General features: G+C 42.9%; 1 long non-coding RNA gene across 1 annotated transcript in view; it reads left to right on the top strand.

Annotated features, from left to right (window-relative positions):
• The window catches only part of LOC147122230 (uncharacterized), a 35,927-nt gene extending 18,530 nt beyond the window's left edge, over nt 1-17,397 (top strand). Inside the window, exons 3-4 of the long non-coding RNA XR_015075426.1 lie at nt 6,935-7,053; nt 15,596-17,397. This is a non-coding gene — a long non-coding RNA (uncharacterized LOC147122230). The remainder of the gene's footprint in view (nt 1-6,934; nt 7,054-15,595) is intronic.
• Nucleotides 17,398-18,074: the final 677 nt, after the last annotated feature.

Raw genomic sequence — 18,074 nt, 5'->3', positions numbered from 1 at the left:
GGACAAGTGGGTCCTGGTGCACGAAACTCAAAAGGTTAGTATGCAGGTGCAGCAAGTGATTAAGAAGGCCAATGGAATGTTGGCTTTCATTGCTAGGGGGATAGAATATAAAAATAGGGAGGTATTGCTTCAGTTGTACAAGGTATTGGTGAGACCGCACCTGGAATACTGCATACAGTTTTGGTGTCCATACTTAAGAAAAGACATACTTGCTCTCGAGTCAGTACAAAGAAGGTTCATTCGGTTAATCCCGGGGATGAGGGGATGGACATATGAGGAGAGGTTGAGTAGATTGGGACTCTACTCATTGGAGTTCAGAAGAATGAGAGGTGATCTTATTGAAACATATAAGATTGTGAAGGGGTTGGATCGGGTGGATGCGGGGAGGATGTTCCCGATGATGGGTGAAACTAGAACTAGGGGGCATAGTCTTAGAATAAGGGGCTGCTCTTTCAAAACTGAGATGAGGAGGAACTACTTCACTCAGAGGGTGGTAGGTCCATGGAATATGCTGCCCCAAAAAGCTGTAGAAGCTACATCATTACATAAATTTAAAACAGAAATAGACAGTTCCCTAGAAGTAAAGGGAATTAAGGGTTATGGGGAGTGGGCAGGAATTTGGACATGAGTCTAGGTTCGGATCGGACATGGCCCTGTGGGTAGCGGAGATCCTGCTCCTATTTCGTGTGTCTAATTCTGTTAGATTCAGGAGATGATTCTGTGATAGTAGATTGGCGGTTAGGTTCAGATCAGCCATGATCTTATTGAATGGCGGAGCAGGCTCGAGGGGCCGATTGGCCTACTCCTGCTCCTATTTCTTATGTTCTTATGTTCTTAAGTGCAAGATTATAGCCCTGCACCCACAAGGAGAGCCAGCATATCGGATCAGATGGAGACCTCAGTTAATACGCTGCTAATGTTAATGATGCTCATTTGAATAATTCCATGCATTAAAATACCAGGAATTGCCGCCTTTTCCTTCCTGGACGTTCTTGTAGAGTTGCTTTTAATTCCATAACTGAGTGCACTGAGTTATCATTAACTTTAAGCAAGCTGCTCGAGAGGTCCCAGGACTGTGTTATGCAGGTACTGAAGGAAGGGGTTTTAATTCTGGGGTGTCTGGAGCATTCACCACCCAGGGAAATTCAGAAACTTCACTTGCAAAATTGGCAATCTGTCTGGTACATTTCCCCATTCTGTATGTTGATTGATTTTTGTTCCGTCACTCAATGTAACACATTAAGCAGGGGTTCTCAATTATAGTCATATCTACTTACCTCATTCATAAATCCTACTGAGATCCAGGTAAGACATTGACCTGGATTTTGCAGTCAGCAGCGAAGGTGACATGAATCAGTCATTCATGAAAGAAAGACTTATGAAATAATACTGAGCAGCCTGCGGGTGGCGCTGTCCAGGGAGAGTATAAATACTCGGGCACGGGCCCAGCCTGCGCAGGACATTCTTAACAGGAACTAGTGAAGGACACAACTAGACCTCCATGTTGTAAAACAGTTGATTAAAGCTTTGTTTAACGCTTAGACAAAGTGCCTAGTAGTTTTCTTACATCAGAAGGTACTCACAAAAAGCTGCACACAAAGATATAACGGGCTCTAGAGTGTGGATTTCCTCTATTCTGACTTGATTTCGCATTTGCCGCCATCTGTGGCATTCAGGAACAGTGCAGGCAGCAAGCAGGCTGAACAGCCAATCAGATTGAAGAATTCTCACAGCCAGCAAAGCAGAAAGTAAAAAGCACAGATTATAATTCACATTTTAATCATTTTACAGAAAGTGAAATAAAGATTGGGACATTCACATGGGATTTAGGTAAAAGCTGTACTATCACAAACAAACTTTTTAAAAAAATTAAATTATTTTTTATTATTTAAAAAATCGTGGTATTTTTTAATGTTCTTCCACTCCCGGGAGTCCTGAACAGGTGGTCTGTATACTGTGTAAGTTGCTCTACTTTTCCAATACCCCTGAACTCATTAGTGCACATTTAGAAACTTAGCAAGATGGAAAGAACAAATCAGACTTAGGAAAATTTATGTGGTTCGGCATCGGGTTCTTCCTTGAATTGGGGACTGTAGGAATCCCAGGTGCCAGAAGCCAATCCTGGCTTTGATATACTTTTATTCATTTCTGTCTTTTGCGGATATTTCTGTTTAATGGGTGAACATTGATGACGTCATCAGGAGGCCTACCATGAATCATTACTGAGTCCTGACAGCATGGTGGAGCTGAGATAACATTGGAATGGTGACTGCCATTACCAGGAGAGGGCTGCTGTAGCTTTCATTGTGGGCTAATTCAGCTCCCGTCTGTCTATCTATTTTTCACTCTGTTTTGCCCTGAGCATGCACCGACTGTGGCTGAAAGAGATAGACATCAGCTCCCAGGCCTTTGCCAGTGATCATCATACCACTGGGGGGGCGGGGATGTGCCTTCCTAACGTCATGGCCTCTCCAACGCTTACCTGGGTTCTCTCAGCTCCCAGGGCAGCAGCATCTGATTTGGAGAGAAGAAACAGGAGATTTAGCCAACTCTGCATCAGGACTGGCAAGTCAACTGATTTTATAGAGCACGAGAGCAGCCGCATTTCTAAAACCCGAAAGCAGAGAAGCAGCAGGATCAGTGCTCAGGAAATCAACTGATCCTTGCTTACTCGGAGTTGAGCTTCTCCAGATTTATGGTTTGTATGATGGGCCTACTAGGCAGTGAGTGAAAGTAGCCCAGCAATGACACTCACTCTCTCCAATTCTCTTCATACTTTGTGAGGCAGTGCCTTCTTCCTACTCGCTGCCTTCCAACAGCAACTCAATTGATCCGTATCAGGAACTGAGTGGAGTGGGGTGATGCATTGGTACTCCCCCTGTTGCCCTACAGCTTTGAGTTCTTGGGACTTGAGTCTCTACAACCAAGAAAGCAATCCTTACAAAGACATCTAGCTCTAACTGCTGTGAAAGCTGTTGCTAAAAATAAAAATTCTTTAAAAAAAATCCTTTTTTTAAAAAATCTATGCAAGGGCTGAAATGCATTCACAATTGTTTTGTGTATTGAGTAATGACCATTTTTGGCTGCATTGACTGAGACAGGGAGCCTACATGCCAGTTTTGCCTCAAAAGGATCGTTTCAAATCTATTCACTGCACGTCCGATAATATCGTGATATTTTATTTTTAACTGGTGACATTACTGCTTCAGGAAACTCTCCCCTCGTCACCCACCCATTACTAAAAAGTTCTGATTCTGTGGTCATTGAGTCATGTTTCCTCTCTGATACAAATAGACGATAATGTCTGTCAAGCTCTTCCTGTCCAGCTTAAACCGTAACGTAATTGCTTTTTGACTTCAGCTTATTGCATCAGTTAGAGACAATGTTCATAAAAGGCTACGTCCTGCTGAAATGACAGTTCTGTGACTTCATTCATCATTTTACTGCTTTTAGCCTTGGTCTAAATTTATTCTGTAAATCATAGCTCACTGTCGACAGCATTGGTAAAGATTGCAGTTGCAGAATTTTATAGCATATATAAGTGGGGGAAGGAAGCTTACAGCTCTTGCATACTTTGAATTATTACACAGCTTCCAGACCTGCCCTGCCTGTTTCACTCACCCACCTACCAGTTAACAACTTACTTGTTTACTTCCCAGGCACTCTCTAGTCTTTTTGCTTTTTGATTTTGCTGCCCTATGTGTCTGTCTATCTTTTACTCTATCCCTCTTTCTCAACCTTGCGCCTCTGTTTATCTTTCTTGCTTCCTCTTTGTCCCTGCTACTCTCCATTTCTTTATTTTTCAGAGTTCCCCTGATTTTCAAAGCATTATCTATAATCTTGGACCAAGTGTCCTATGACTATTGATTATCAACCTGAAAACCATCCAGGTACTGAGGGAGTGCTGCACTGTCAGAGGTGCCGTCTTTCAGATGAGACGTTAAACCGAGGCCCCGTCTGCTCTCTCAGATGGACACAAAAGATCTATTTCGAAGAAGAGCAGGGGAGTTCTGGCCAATATTTATCCCTCAACCAATACCACTATAAAAAAACAGATTATTTGATCATTATCTCATTGTGGGACCTTGCTGTGCGCAAATTGGCTGCCGCGTTTCCTACATTACAACAGTAACTACACTTCATAAGTATGTCATTAGCTGTAAAGACTTCCATTTATATAACCCCTTTCACGACCTCAGGACGTCCCAAAGCACTTTGCAGCTAACAAGGTACTTTTTTGAAGTGTAGTCACTGTTCCTTTTTTCTGCTCTGTGGTGTTTTGGCCATGCTGGAGAATAGATAGTCCTGCCCCCTTTCATGCTCAATAATGGTAACCTTTGCTCCTACCTCCATACTGTCAGCTATGGAATTCAGCTCAATGTACAAGAGTAATGCAGGAAAAATTACGCTCAGGGTCTGCTTGGAGATTCTGAGATTAAGCCTTTGCTTGGCTCATTAGTCAATCAGCATGCAGCATCACCTGCAGACACCTGGGAATCTACTACTGCCAGATCCCCTGAGCTGCAAGGTGTCAATAACTGTTGAAGAATGGATAATATAATGATGAGGATTAGTACCTACTAAGAACTGAAAAGAGACTGCCCAAACTTGTTTCACATAGCACCCCAAGAGATTGCAAACAGAGTTAATGTTCATACCATTAGTCTGGATTGGATTCCAACCCAAATCCCAATGATGAAAAGATAACAGGGTTTATTTAATGGGCCTTCACTCCCAGTGCTGAACCATGCTAGGCAGGAGTATAGCTTAGAGAATAGAGTCTCTCTCCAACCTTTGCTGCCATGTAGCAAGGCTCAGCACTGAAAGTGCAAGAATTCTGAATAAACACCTACTAAAAACCCATTAAGCCACCCTTTTGATTCTCCGTATTTACCCTATCAAATCCTTTTAACATTTTAAACACCTCGATCAGATCACTCCTCAAATTCACATACTCAAGGGAACACAAGCCTAGTTTATGCAACCTGTCCTCATAATTTAGCCCTCTAAGCCTTGGTTTCATTCTGGTGAATCTGCACTGCACCCTCTCCAAAGTCCATAAATCCTACCTGAGTGTGGTGCCCAAACTGAACGCAGTACTTCAGATGGGGTCTGACCAACTGAACCAAAGCAATGTACTGTTCTGTTGGGCTGCTTTCCATGCCCCCAGCAGGCACAATCTCCTTCAATTGCTTTGTTTTTTCATCTTTTGAACACAGAAAATCACTTTGTTCTGATTTTCTACCAGCGAATTGTCATGTCCAGCGCGTAATACTCTAAATACCTCCACTGGTTAATGTCCAGCAAAGTCTCTGCCTGCCTCACTGCCAGCCATTGACATGGCCTCTTTGTTTCTGGTATCTGCCAATCTTCATCCTTACAAGCTCAAGGGCACAAAAGAAAAATTGGAGCCAAAAAACTGAATGCAGGCACTCTGTGTGGAAAGCCCATCAAACTTTCACAGGCGTCAAAAAGGATCCATTAATTAAGGTTTTCACAGATGTGCCAGTTGGTTTCCATGTTACCTGATCTGTCTGCATGGCACATGAGAACATTATTCATCCTTCAGCTATTTACAGATGAATACCACAAAATCATTGGTGCTGAGGTGCAAAAGGGGGAAAGAAAGGAAGATGTATGAGTCTGTTAGTGTCTTTCTACAAAGCCCTGAAGCACAGTTTGAGAAAATTTTAATTTAAATTGATCCTATCTCAATATAAGTTCAGTTCTTCTCTGCTTTTTACTTACATCTTTACACCCTATTCCTCACCTGTCACGAGCAGCTCATGGTAAACTGGTCTGTTTTATTTCCTGTTGTTCACTCTTTGCTAAGATTTTAAAGGGATGATGACAGTGATACTGGGAGGCCTTCAAGGGGCAGCCAGGCTTAACTCTGCTCTCAAATCACTGCCATGTTGACTGCCTCTGAGGTTTGCTTTTCCTTAGCTCTTAAATAAAGTTTAATGAAGGGCCGTTCCGTAGAGATCCTAGACCTGAACAGAACAGAAGCAGACAGGCTCCACCTACTTCAAGTGTCAGTAGTGTTCTCACGGAGTGTGTCCACTAGATGCCACCGCCCTGGGAAATAAAGAATGAACAGGAGCCAGTGTTTTCTATTTTGACAGAGTGTTCTCCCTTTTCCTTCTCATGCCCTAATTTCCATGGCTGGGTTTTTTGTTTGAAGTATATAGTCATAGCTGCAATTTGCTCAGCTGTGCTCACACTGCAAATGGCAGCCTTTCCAACGGTCACAGGAACACTGCTCTGCATTGAATCAATAGTTAGACAAAAAATATATTTGGCAGATTAATAGTGGTAGGATTTCAACTTTAATGATTCTACTGTCAACACTGCTGATTTAAAGCAAACTCCATCCACGTACTACAGAAGAGATTTACTGTGAGGGAGATCAGCAGAATGACAGAGGAGCAAACCCACATCCTACTAGAAGCCCTGCTACAGCACACACCTCTTAAGCCCCCCTTATCCTTTTCCCAAAATTAATTGCAAAACACTTTAAGGTTCCGGTCGCTGTGAAATAAATGAACACGAGAACAGGCTGCTGGCTCCGCATTAAATTTAGGCACAGCTCATAACCAAGGTGTGTCCCCCTCCCAAAAAAAGGAGCTTCCGCTACCTAACGGGTGTGCTCTATTACAGCTGTCAATTAAACAGTGACAGCGACAATAATGAAGTTAGGTGGGAGAGGGGTGGAGACAGAGACAGGAAAGCGGAAATACTGAGTTCACCACAGATGAGCTGATTCCTGCTGGTGAAAGCAGGTTCCCATCATGCAGGCCAGTCCTGGGGTTACTGAAATAGAAACCAGCTCCTCGAGCTTTTTGCATTCACAAAGCCTTCCTTAGCTGTGAGTTTCAGCACAGAGCAGAAAGATCTGTGGTTATTATTTACAAAATGCATATTTTATTTTCAGATCCTGTATGATAAAAGAGAACATTTTTAATTAACAGAGAAGCATGGAGACTGAATTACAACCCAGCCAGCAGCAGTAGTAGCAACGTCCCCAAGATACTATAGATATTGATCAATAAAGTAAGTACTCTAGTTACTTTTACTATAGGTCTTTCATCTACAACTCAGCTGAAGCAATGTCTATATGAAATGTGATTAGAGTCACATTTAATCTGAGATTAAAGTAAGATAATTTTACCATATAAATAGAGTCTAAGCTTTATGTTGTTTTTGTTTAACAAATTAAGCTCCCACAGACTGTTTTTAGTAAAAAAAATCTTTTTTTTTTAATAATGGTTGTAAGTTATTGAATATTTAACACAAACTCTTTCCTAAGTGATCTCTTCTTGGTAGTAGTGTTTACCTATTGGCAAAACCTTTAGTATGAACTCCTTCAAATATTTGTAAAAAGCCAGGGCCCAGAGTGTGTTCTTCCTCTAACAGTCAGGTGGGGTCCAGAAGATGGGAGGGGGAGGGGGACACAAAAAATTAGACATAGGAAAAAAAACATTATAATCAAAGTTTCAAGTCCTGCTTTTATACAATTTTTTTTGCTAATTCTAATCGGTTTAGCCTAAAAGCAAAAATATATTCTACTGAATTGTCCTACATGATATAATAAAGACTGATTCCTGTACAATTATCAGTCACTCCTTATTGCCCTGTTTTAGAACTATTGGTCGGAGCAGACATTTTGGGGATAATTTTAAGCTAACCCGCCCAATGGTAAAACGACGCGATCAGATCAGCTGCCCATTTTACACCCCTCCTTGTTTTATTTTCCATTAAAATTAACCCCTTTGTGAAGGACCTAATCTGCCATGACACCACAAAGTTCCTCCCTGTCATCGTGGAACGAGGGGAACTTCATAGACTCACAGCCGCATTCCGCCATTCACCATGTTATTGGGCCAGAATCGTTTCCTGCCACATGAGAGGAAGTTCTTCCACGACACCTAGTAATGGGTGTTTGATGCTCTGAATGGATGAAGGCTTGATGTGTTCACATGATATTCCATTGTCCACCATTTTAGCAGAGGTGTTAATCCATTTGAAGTAAGCGTTAAATATTCATCCACTACCCAATATCAACAGTCATTTCCAAGCTGAGATGCCTGCTTGCAGACTTCCTTTAAAAAGTGGATTCCACTCCTCGGCAGTATCACCTTGAGTACTAGACACAACAGCACCCACCCACCCAAAATAAATTGTGATCTGCTGGCACAAAGGGACAAAGTCAGCTAAAGGAGACACCATCAAGGAAGGGAAGCAGTGACGGCAATACAATAGGGGCCAAAATTCATTGCCCCTGAAATTTTACTGTGGGTTAATAGTTTGACCTAAAATTCTTCTCTCTGCTGTTTCAGTGGCAGTGTTAATCTATTTCAAATAACAGAGAGAAGAATTTCAGGTGAATGTGTTAAGCAGTCATGTGCTGCTATCTCGCAGGGTACTTTTAGGGCCATTACACTTTGAAGAAACGTTGACAATTCAGCGAAGATCACTGGTTGCGATGAATAGTTCGTCAACACAGAGGCAGTCATGGCAGTAAAGGCAGCTTTTTGTATTTTTGTTTCACCTTTTCTCTGCTGAGTTTCCATCAGGTTTGTTTCACTGCCTTGCACACTAATACATTCTGCTATGGAAAGTCCTGGAGGTTATTTGAGTGTAGGGCCAGTGAAAATCTTTTCTGACAGCTAATGTTACAAGCAGTTTTGCCAAGAACATTCATGAGTCATTGGCAGAAGTAGGAATACCATAAACTAATGGAAGATGCCAAATTGTTGGCTCCTGGTCATATTACCTATTACAGTATTACCTTACAGTATCGCAGTCTGCGTATGTTCCTACCCTACAGCTGGAATGTAAAACATGTAGGAGCATTACACCTCCGCGACAAAGAATGGAATGAATACCCTGCCCGTTAGTGGTACTGCAGCAGGGCAGGACTTCTGCCCACCATCCCAACTCTACCATGACTCTGATCCATTTTTCTGGGATGCGGTGTCATTATGTATGCAGGGCTGGCTGCCAGCGAGATCCCTGTTACCAAGAGAGAGCCTGCCGCTGCAAGGCTGGAAAATTCAGGCGGTGCTGCTGCAGTACCTGAAGAGGAGGAGGGCACGTAAAAGGGCAGAAGAAACCCAAAGATCAAGCAGGATTTTTTGTTAGTCTCAGACTAGGCCAAGTCTTAATAAGATGAGTTGTTTAGGTTCTCCCCCTCCAAAAAAGGCATTTGTGGGCCTTCTGCTGCCAACCCTCTCCTGATGGTCCCTGGGGTCAATGGGATCAGTGGTGAAAGGTAGAGAAATGGGGCAACATGCTAAGCCACACCTACCCACCGGCATTGATAAGCGGTGTGCAGGAAAGAAGCAGCCAGTGGTCCTCCAGACTGGGACAGGGGAAGTGTATTGAGGTGCTGTTGGTAATGCAACAGTAGGCATTTTTGCCTGATTTTCCCACATTTTCTGCCACTATAGCACTTGATTTGGGTTAGGATAGCAGATGAAAATTCAGGCCAATGTCTCATGGGTGTTACATGGAGATTGGGTGCTGATCAGTGACTGACAAACTTGAGGATATTGTAGCAATAGTAATTAGAGAGAAAGATTTGCCAATTTCTCATATTTACCATGATGACCCTGTGAGTTCATAGTTCAATACAAAGTTGCTCCCATGGCATTCACATGTTACCGTTATTGGCCCACTTTTGGAGACAGTGAATTTCCACTGGGTTTTCCCGATCATCTTCTGTAACTTCGGTAGAAGATCTGTGGAAAGCCCAAAGAAACAACATAAGCTATGTTTATCCCATTTCTCCGATCTTTTGCTAAAGTTACGGTGGACGATTGGGAGAATCCTCATGGAAATTAATGGCGAATGCATCACAGGTGTGTATGGTGTATGCTGTCATAGCTACTTTCTGTCTTTGGTTTTGTAACCATTGCAAGATCAGTCAGAAATCAACTAGGAACCCTATAATCATATAGATATAAAATGTTTTATTATGTAGATACATATCTCAGTATTAGAATGTGATATTATATAATGTACACAGAAGTGTTATACCTCATTAACAGAGAGTGTGTTGTTGCAAGATACACAGAGGCGTATACATCTCTTCTTGATAGCAACCCCCTGTAACAATATTGCCTAGTGGCTCAGAAAATTTCAGTGGTTTATTGTACCAGTGATAAAAATACAAATTCAGTGCGTATAATTTTAATGCTGAAGCTCAATGAAGAAAAACAGTAATAATCAACCTGTGTATATTATACCAGAAGTCTGCTTGAGGCTGTAACAAGGTTTAGATGACTGTGTAAACCACTTGTAGTTTTTCTGTTGCATGAAATCCTCTGAGCACTACAACCTGGTATCAGTAGAAGTGACCATGAAGCTGTTGGATTGTCGCAAAAAAACCAACTCGTTCACTAATGTCCTATAGGGAAGGAAACCTGCCATCTTTAGTCCTTACCCAGTCTGGCCTATATTTGACTCCAGTCCCACACCAACATGGTTGGTTCTTAACTGCCCTCTGAAGTGGCCTAGGAAGCCGCTCAGTTGTATAAAAAAGGAGGCCCAACACCAGCTTCCCAGGGAAACGAGGGATGGGCAATAAATGCCAGGTTGCCAGCGACACAAACATCCCCAGAATGATTCATTAAAACAGAAAGATACCAAACACCATTATTTGTCTCACCAGAATAAGGATCAAATGTCTTCCATGTAGTCTGTTCCAAGTGACTCTTTATTTGATCCCTGGAGCTGTCAATGATATTTCGATTAAAGACACTGGATTTTTTTTTAAATACTTCGTATTTCTTAAAAAATACATATAATTACAGCCTTCTTGTCATCAATGGTGTCACATTTGTGTCACTTAACATGCCTGGAACTACAATTCAATCTTTTACCACAGCTTTAGGAAAAGTTAAGACTTTGTGAATGCAAAATCTCTCAGTGCAGCAGATAACGGTTTTTGCAGAGGACAGTGCGTTTCCAACTGACAAACTGGCACGTTGGTGTAGCAGAGGTTTCACAGCAGCCTCTTCTAGGAACTGACCAGCCCTGAAAACTCCTCAGTACAAGTGACAATGCCTGATCAAAGAGTCATTCATGTATTTTAAACGTTTTTTTAGTTACGAGAGAAAGGGTCTTTGAACCTCCATTCTATCCGTTCTCTCATGCATGCACATACAGATACACTCCACTCATTATTCAACCTGTGACCTAGTGAAACGATAATATCTCAGGAAAGACATGTCAGCAATTTGCGGCTCCAAGAGAGGACATGTAACTCCGATGGCTCGGAGTGCTGCTATGGAGATGGATAAACCCTGTCATAATCATGGTACAGGCTTCTCTCTGACAGAGAATTTGTCTTTTCTGAAGCCCGAAGGCTCCATGAGTAGTGTTTAATTAAAAAGCTCACGTGCCCCTTTATATAAGACTGCCTGAAGACTAAAATGATTAAATCTGTCAAAATCCAAACTATAATGTTCCACTTTAACAGCCTCAAAGGAGGAATGCAAGGAAGCATGAGGAGAAAAATATAACAGCTTACAATTATGTGCACCGACCAAGAGTGACGGTGGTGGACCCTTAGTAGGTTGTGACCTTTTCAATTCTACCTTTGAGAAATAGGAGTTCATTTAAAAATATCTTTTATATAGAAATAAAACTTGACTTTGATAATACAGTACCTGGTCTACCCCACCTTCCACATATACTGTGTTATTCTCCATATAATGATCTAGTGATTGTGTTGTTATTATTATGTAAGATACAATGACGGTTCTCCAGTAGGGCAAATTCAGCAGTCCAGCGCTTACAACGGGGAGCCACACCAGAAAGAAGCGCAGGTCAGAGATAGGACTTCAACACTGTAGTGCCAATTCTCCAACACATTCTCCCTTTTAGGAAAGATGTTCTTGCCATGGAGGGAGTGCAGCGAAGGTTCACCAGGCTGATACCTGGGATGGCAGGAATGACGTATGAGGAGAGATTGGGTCGATTGGGCTTATATTTGCTGGAGTTTAGAAGAATGAGAGGGGATCTCATTGAAACTTACAAAATTCTAACAGGACTAGACAGACTAGATGCAGGAAGGATGGTCGGGGAGTCCAGAACCAGGGATCACAGTCTAAGGATAAGGGGTAAGCCATTTAGGACTGAGATGAGGAGGAATTTCTTCACCCAGAGAGTGGTGAACCTGTGGAATTCTCTACCACAGAAGGCAGTAGAGGCCAATTCATTAAATATATTCAAGAAGGAGTTGGATATATTTCTTAAGGCTAAAGGGATCAAGGGGTATGGGGAGAAAGCAGGGACAGGGTACTGAATTTGGATGAGCAGCCATGATCTCATTGAATGGCGGTGCAGGCTTGAGGGGCCGAATGGCCTACTCCTGCTCCTATCTTCTATGTTTCTATGTTAATCGCAGCTCCCTGCTGCGTGCTTGAAAACACTGAATTCACCTTGCATATTATGTACTAATTGTGTTGGTGGCTAAGAGAAACTCACTGTGTTACTTCACTGTAAACAGCTGTAGCTCTCAAGAAGCTTCCACTGATTACCATCAAGGTCCTTTGATGTGGTCACCTTTCCACATTCTAGACTTGACTATTCCAACGCACTCCTGGCTGGCCTCCCACATTCTACCCTATGTAAACTTGAGGTCATCCAAAACTCGGCTGCCTGTGTCCTAACTCGCACCAAGTCCCGTTCACCCATCACCCTTGTGCTTGCTGACCTACATTGGCTCCCAGTTAAGCAACACCTCGATTTCAAAATTCTCATCCTTGTTTTCAAATCCCTCCATGGCCTCGCCCCTCCCTATCTCTGTAGTCTCCGCCAGCCCCACAACCCCCCGAGATAATTGCACTCCTCTAATTCTGCCCTCTTGAGCATCCCTGATTATAATCGCACAACCGTTGGTGGCCGTGCCTTCTGTTGCCTAGGCCCTAAGCTCTGGAATTCCCTCCCTAAACCTGTCCGCCTCTCCACTTCTCTTTCCTCCTTTAAGACGCTCCTTAAAACCTACCTGTTTGACCAAGGCTTTGGTTACCTGCCCTAATTTCTCCTTATGTGGTTCGGTGTCAAATTTTTGTTGTCTTATAATACTCCTGTGAAGCGCCTTGGGACGTTTTACTACGTTAAAGGCGCTATATAAATACAAGTTATTGTTGTTCCTTTCATGGAGCATTGCCAGTTCAGGACCTCCATCTTGACAGTTACCAATAGGGAAAAAAGATACCCAAAACAGAATGAAACTGCTCACACATATTATTAAAGAGATAATAGATTTGTTGGGCCAATTTCAAAGCTGTAATTTCATCTCGGAGTACAAGCAATAGTTATAAACCACTCAAGCTTTGATCAAATGATTTATGATATCATCTAAAGCTGCTGATTAGATTGACACCTAGCAGTCATCCCCAGCTATCCCTTATACACGATTTAATAAAGTCTGGGCAAATATTCCTTAATTAGCTGACATAAGACAGGTAAAATAATAGGCTGGCTCCTTTTGCAACAATATGTTGACGCTGTTGTCACCATTCTTCCATCCGTTGCATCTCGGAGAAAGCTAATCCCACTGACCAAAAGAAAAAAAACGAATGTAAGTAACACTAATAGCAGCACAATTCCGACAGAGGGCTCGAACAAGCTACATGTTTGCTCTCTTAGCCAGGAAATAGTACATGTGCGATATGAAATCTTTTGCACTCCCAGGTTAGGCACAGCGCAGGTTAAATACAGATTAAAGCTCCCTCCTCACTGCCTAAACCCCAATCTCAGTACAGTACCTCCTACTCAAAGTAGAAAAGTCACCCGGTTCAGGTGGGCTGCATCCTACGTTACTGAGGTAAGTAAGGGTAGAAATTGCAAAAGTTCTGGCCACAATCTTCCAATCCTCCTTGGATATGGGGGTGGTGCCAGAGGTCTGGAGGATTGCAAATGTTACACCCCTGTTTAAAAATGGGGAGAGGGATAAACCTGGCAACTACAGGCCAGTCAGCCTAACGCAGTGGTGGGGAAACTTTTAGAGACAATAATCCGGGACAAAATTAATTGACATTTAGAAAAGTATGGGCTAATAAATGAAAGTCAGCACGGATTTGTTAAAGGTAAATTGTGTTTGACTAACTTATCGAGTTCTGTGATGAAATAACGGAGAGGGTTAACAAGGGTAGCGCGGTTGATGTTATGATGTTGTTTATATGGACTTTCAAAAGCTTTTGACAAAGTACCACATAATAGACTTGTTAGCAAAATTAAAGCCATGGGATTAAAGGGAGAGTGGCAGTGTGGATACAAAATTGGCTAAGGGATAGAAAGCAGGGAGTAGTGGTGAAGGGTTGTTTTTCAGACAGAGGGAAGTGTGCAGTGGTGTCCCCTAGGGGTCGGTATTGGGACCACTGTTCTTTTTGATATATATTAATGACTTGGACTTGGGTATACAGGGCATAATTTCACAGTTTACAGATGGCATGAAACTCGGAAATGTAGTAACAGACTTCAGAAGGACATAGACAGACTGGTAAAAGACACGGGTGGATGAAATTTAATGCAGAGAAGTATGAAGTGATACATTTTAGTAAGAAGAATGAGGAGAGACAATATGAACTAAGTGGAGGAACAGAGAGACCTGGGTGTGTATGTACACAAATCTTTGAAGGTGGCAGGACAAGTTGAGAAGGCAGTTAAAAAAGCATACGGGACCCTTGGCTTTATTAATAGAGGCATGGAGTACAAAAGCCAGAAAGCCATGCTAAACCTTTATAAAACACTGGTTTGGCTTCAGCTGGAGTATTGTGTCCAATTCTGGGCACCACACTTTAGGAAGGATGTCAAGGCCTTAGAGAAAGTGCTGAAGAGAGTTACTAGAATGGTATCAGGGATGAGGGACTTCAGTTATGTGGAGAGGCTAGAGAAGCTGGGGTTGTTCTCTTTAAAGCAGAGAAGGTTAAGAGGAGATTTGATAGAGCTGTTCAATATCATAAACGGTTTTGATAGAGTAAATAAGGAGAAACTGTTTCCAGTGGCAGAAGGGTCGGTAACCAGAGGGCACAGACTTAAGGTGATTGGCAAAAGAACCAGAGGCGACATGAGGAAAAACTTTTTTACACAGCGAGTTGTTGTGATCTGGAATGCACTGCCTGAAAGGGTGGAGGAAGCAGATTCAGTACAGTAGTAACTTTCAAAAGAGAATTGGATAAATACTTGAAGGGAAAGCATTTACAGGGCTATGGGGAAAGAGCAGGGGCGTGGGCCTACCAAAGATTTTATAATTCTGTGATTCTACTGCACCATGTGATATTCCATCTTCTCACAATAGCCAGCTTTGTGGTCTTTCTCAGTGAGATTGCCAATTCATTGCCAGATGCTACTGAATTGCACGGTTTTTTGCTGTGGATTCATGCCCACTCAATTGAGTTTGCCAAAATTCATTTCTCTAAGCTTCCATATAGTTAACTGAGAGAGAAAAGTTTCACACCATCAGTGTACAGGATTCACCAAGTCACAGATGTGAAAAACAAGTGTTCTAAAGAGCTCCATAATCCCATTCATATTCAGTTATGAATTACAATGATATTCTTTTATTCGTTTTGTTTTACAGATAGATTTCCACTCTATAAGAGGCCTGGGATACAGGGATCAACTTTATCCATTCCACTGCTATAGTGACTGGAGTTATGTCAGTCAAATTTTGAAGAGGTGTTTTGTATTAACTTTCTTGTCTCTGAAATGCACATTTTTTTTATCACTCTGAAAGCTACATGTTTTACTTCAATGACCAACAGATTTTTTTCTTCATTATTTCACTCAAAAGACTGGTACTGCTTATATTGGGTTTTTCAAGCATGTTCGGTTTCGAGGCCCACAAGTTTGTGGTGGGGCAGCAGATGCTATAATTTAGAGCAGCCCAATTATTTTCAATATTTTTATCTTACTTTGGATTGGAAACATTGTGGTTGTTTTTGCAACACGCACCAAGCACGACTACTAGCCTGAGTCAGCAGCTTTTAAAAAATTATTGTTGGGCCTCAGCTTGGCTCTAGGTGCTAACTCGGAGATTCCCGAGGACTGCGAGATATTGCCTGCTGTGGCTGGCTGGGTTCCTGGCAGAGTGATTTGATTTAATAATGTAAAATCACATTGCCAGGGATTACCAACCTGTCACCAGCTATTGCCGACCATTCCTAGAAGAAAAATGCATCTTGCCATTGGGAAAAGGGGGGAATGGTGGACTTTATCCACCTCATAGCAACATAGGAATTGCTAGATGAGAAAAGACCAGGGTCCATCTAGTTTGCCATCTGCTATCCTGATGGTTGCATGATATAACATAGCAGATATGTTTGTCAGACACTGAGAGTGAAGGGTCTCTCTAACCTGTATGATGTCCTCCCAGTTAAGAAGGATGTGAGCAGATAAGGGAGGGTTATTTTGACTTTAGACAATAGTGTAAGACACATGGGCCTAGAAATTCAGTATAGCCACGTTTGGGGCGCTACAGCCGGGCGGCCGCTAAAGTTTGCGCCCGGCGCAACTTAGCGCCACCTTCGCCGATATTCAGTGGCATCGCCCCAAGAGGTTGCTGCTGCGCTAAAACAGGCGATGCACGACTATCATTAGGCGCTAAGCCGGCGGCCCGGGGCGATACCCCCGAGGGCGGGTGCAGCGCAGGTGCGGCGAGTTACTGATTGAAGGCAGACACTCTGGCGCCGGTGAGCTCTTAAAGGGGGAGGGTGGATTTGTTTGGCTGCCACGCCCTGCACACTGCAGCCCTGAAGCAAGGCCTGACCACTGCTGCTTGATCTGTACAACGCCCAGTGCAATGGAGAAGCCCAACGTTTCCACCCATTGCAGCCCCCATTATATGTTTCCAATCAATGCTATGGCTCTGAAGTTAAAGACAAGTGCAAAGCTGTGGCCTGAAGCCACAAGTACCTGTGCGAGTGTTGAGCCAAACCAGAAAGCTCTCTACCTTTGTCTCTCTCCAAAGATCCGTCTCTCACAAAGAAGGAGTGTTGCAAAATGGCTGCCATTTCTACTGCAGGAGGAGTGCCCTTTAATTAGCGCCCCCCGCGCCCCGCAGCGACTGGGAACCGTTCCCCTCTACCAGTCGCTAGGGGCGCCAGGCGCACAATAGGCCGGCGCCACTGAATTTCCGGTTTGGGGTGCACAAAGGGCGTTGCACCATGAAATGGCGTCAGGATCTGCGCGCGCAGCTGAGCGCACGCAAAGGCTTGGCGCCGCCGCTAAATCTTAACTGAAGTTGGCGAGAGGCGCAGATCGCGCTGCGCCCGGGCGCTAGCCGCTTAGCACCCCACATCTCCTCCTGCTAAGGCGCTAGCGGCTGGCGCAAACAACTGAATTTCTAGGCCATGATATTGGCTCGGCCGCCCATTAAACATCTCTCCTGGTTTTCGTTTCTATTGAAGTCAAAAGAAACATAAATCAGGAGAGGTGATTAATGGGTGGCCGAGCCAATATTGCGTGTTTTACACTTTCGCCTAAAGTAAAAATTACCCCCCAAAAGTTTCCTCAAGAAAGTTTTTATTCTTAAATTCACTTTTTAACAGAATTCATTTGTCAACGTGTTGATGTGAAAGGGTTATTTGCAGAGTTGATTGTTCTTCAGCTGTTCCAGGGCCTGAAGCTGTCTGAAAACTCCTCAGCGCAACAATATCACCCACTTTGAAGGAGCTGTTAACACTCTGGGAGTGCGTTATGAGGGTAATTTTACCAATCCACTCTGCAGGCCAGGTATCTCACCCACTGGCAGTACAAATTGGATGTGCATTGCTCATAATTTTCCAACCAGTAAAATTATCCTCTGTAATTATGAAGTGACTACCCCAGGTGTGCGGAAAGTGCTTATTTTGTTTTAAAACACAGCAAAAACTGAAAGAAAAACATCAGTTATTAATTTACCTGTAAACAATGCATTGGTGTTAATATTGGGCATTGGACACAATCTGCTGGATCGCCTTAAGAAAGTGGACCAGAGCAGGTCAGCATTAGCTGCTTGGCTATGAAATGGTGTCTTCTATATCAAAGAAAGAAAAAGCACTACAAAGTGCAATGCTCAA

Source organism: Somniosus microcephalus, chromosome 3, assembly GCF_052327205.1.
Source record: "Somniosus microcephalus isolate GS21.2 chromosome 3, FLI_Smic_1.0, whole genome shotgun sequence".
Taxonomy (NCBI): Eukaryota; Metazoa; Chordata; class Chondrichthyes; order Squaliformes; family Somniosidae; genus Somniosus; species Somniosus microcephalus.
This window is presented reverse-complemented; position numbering and strand designations above follow the sequence as displayed.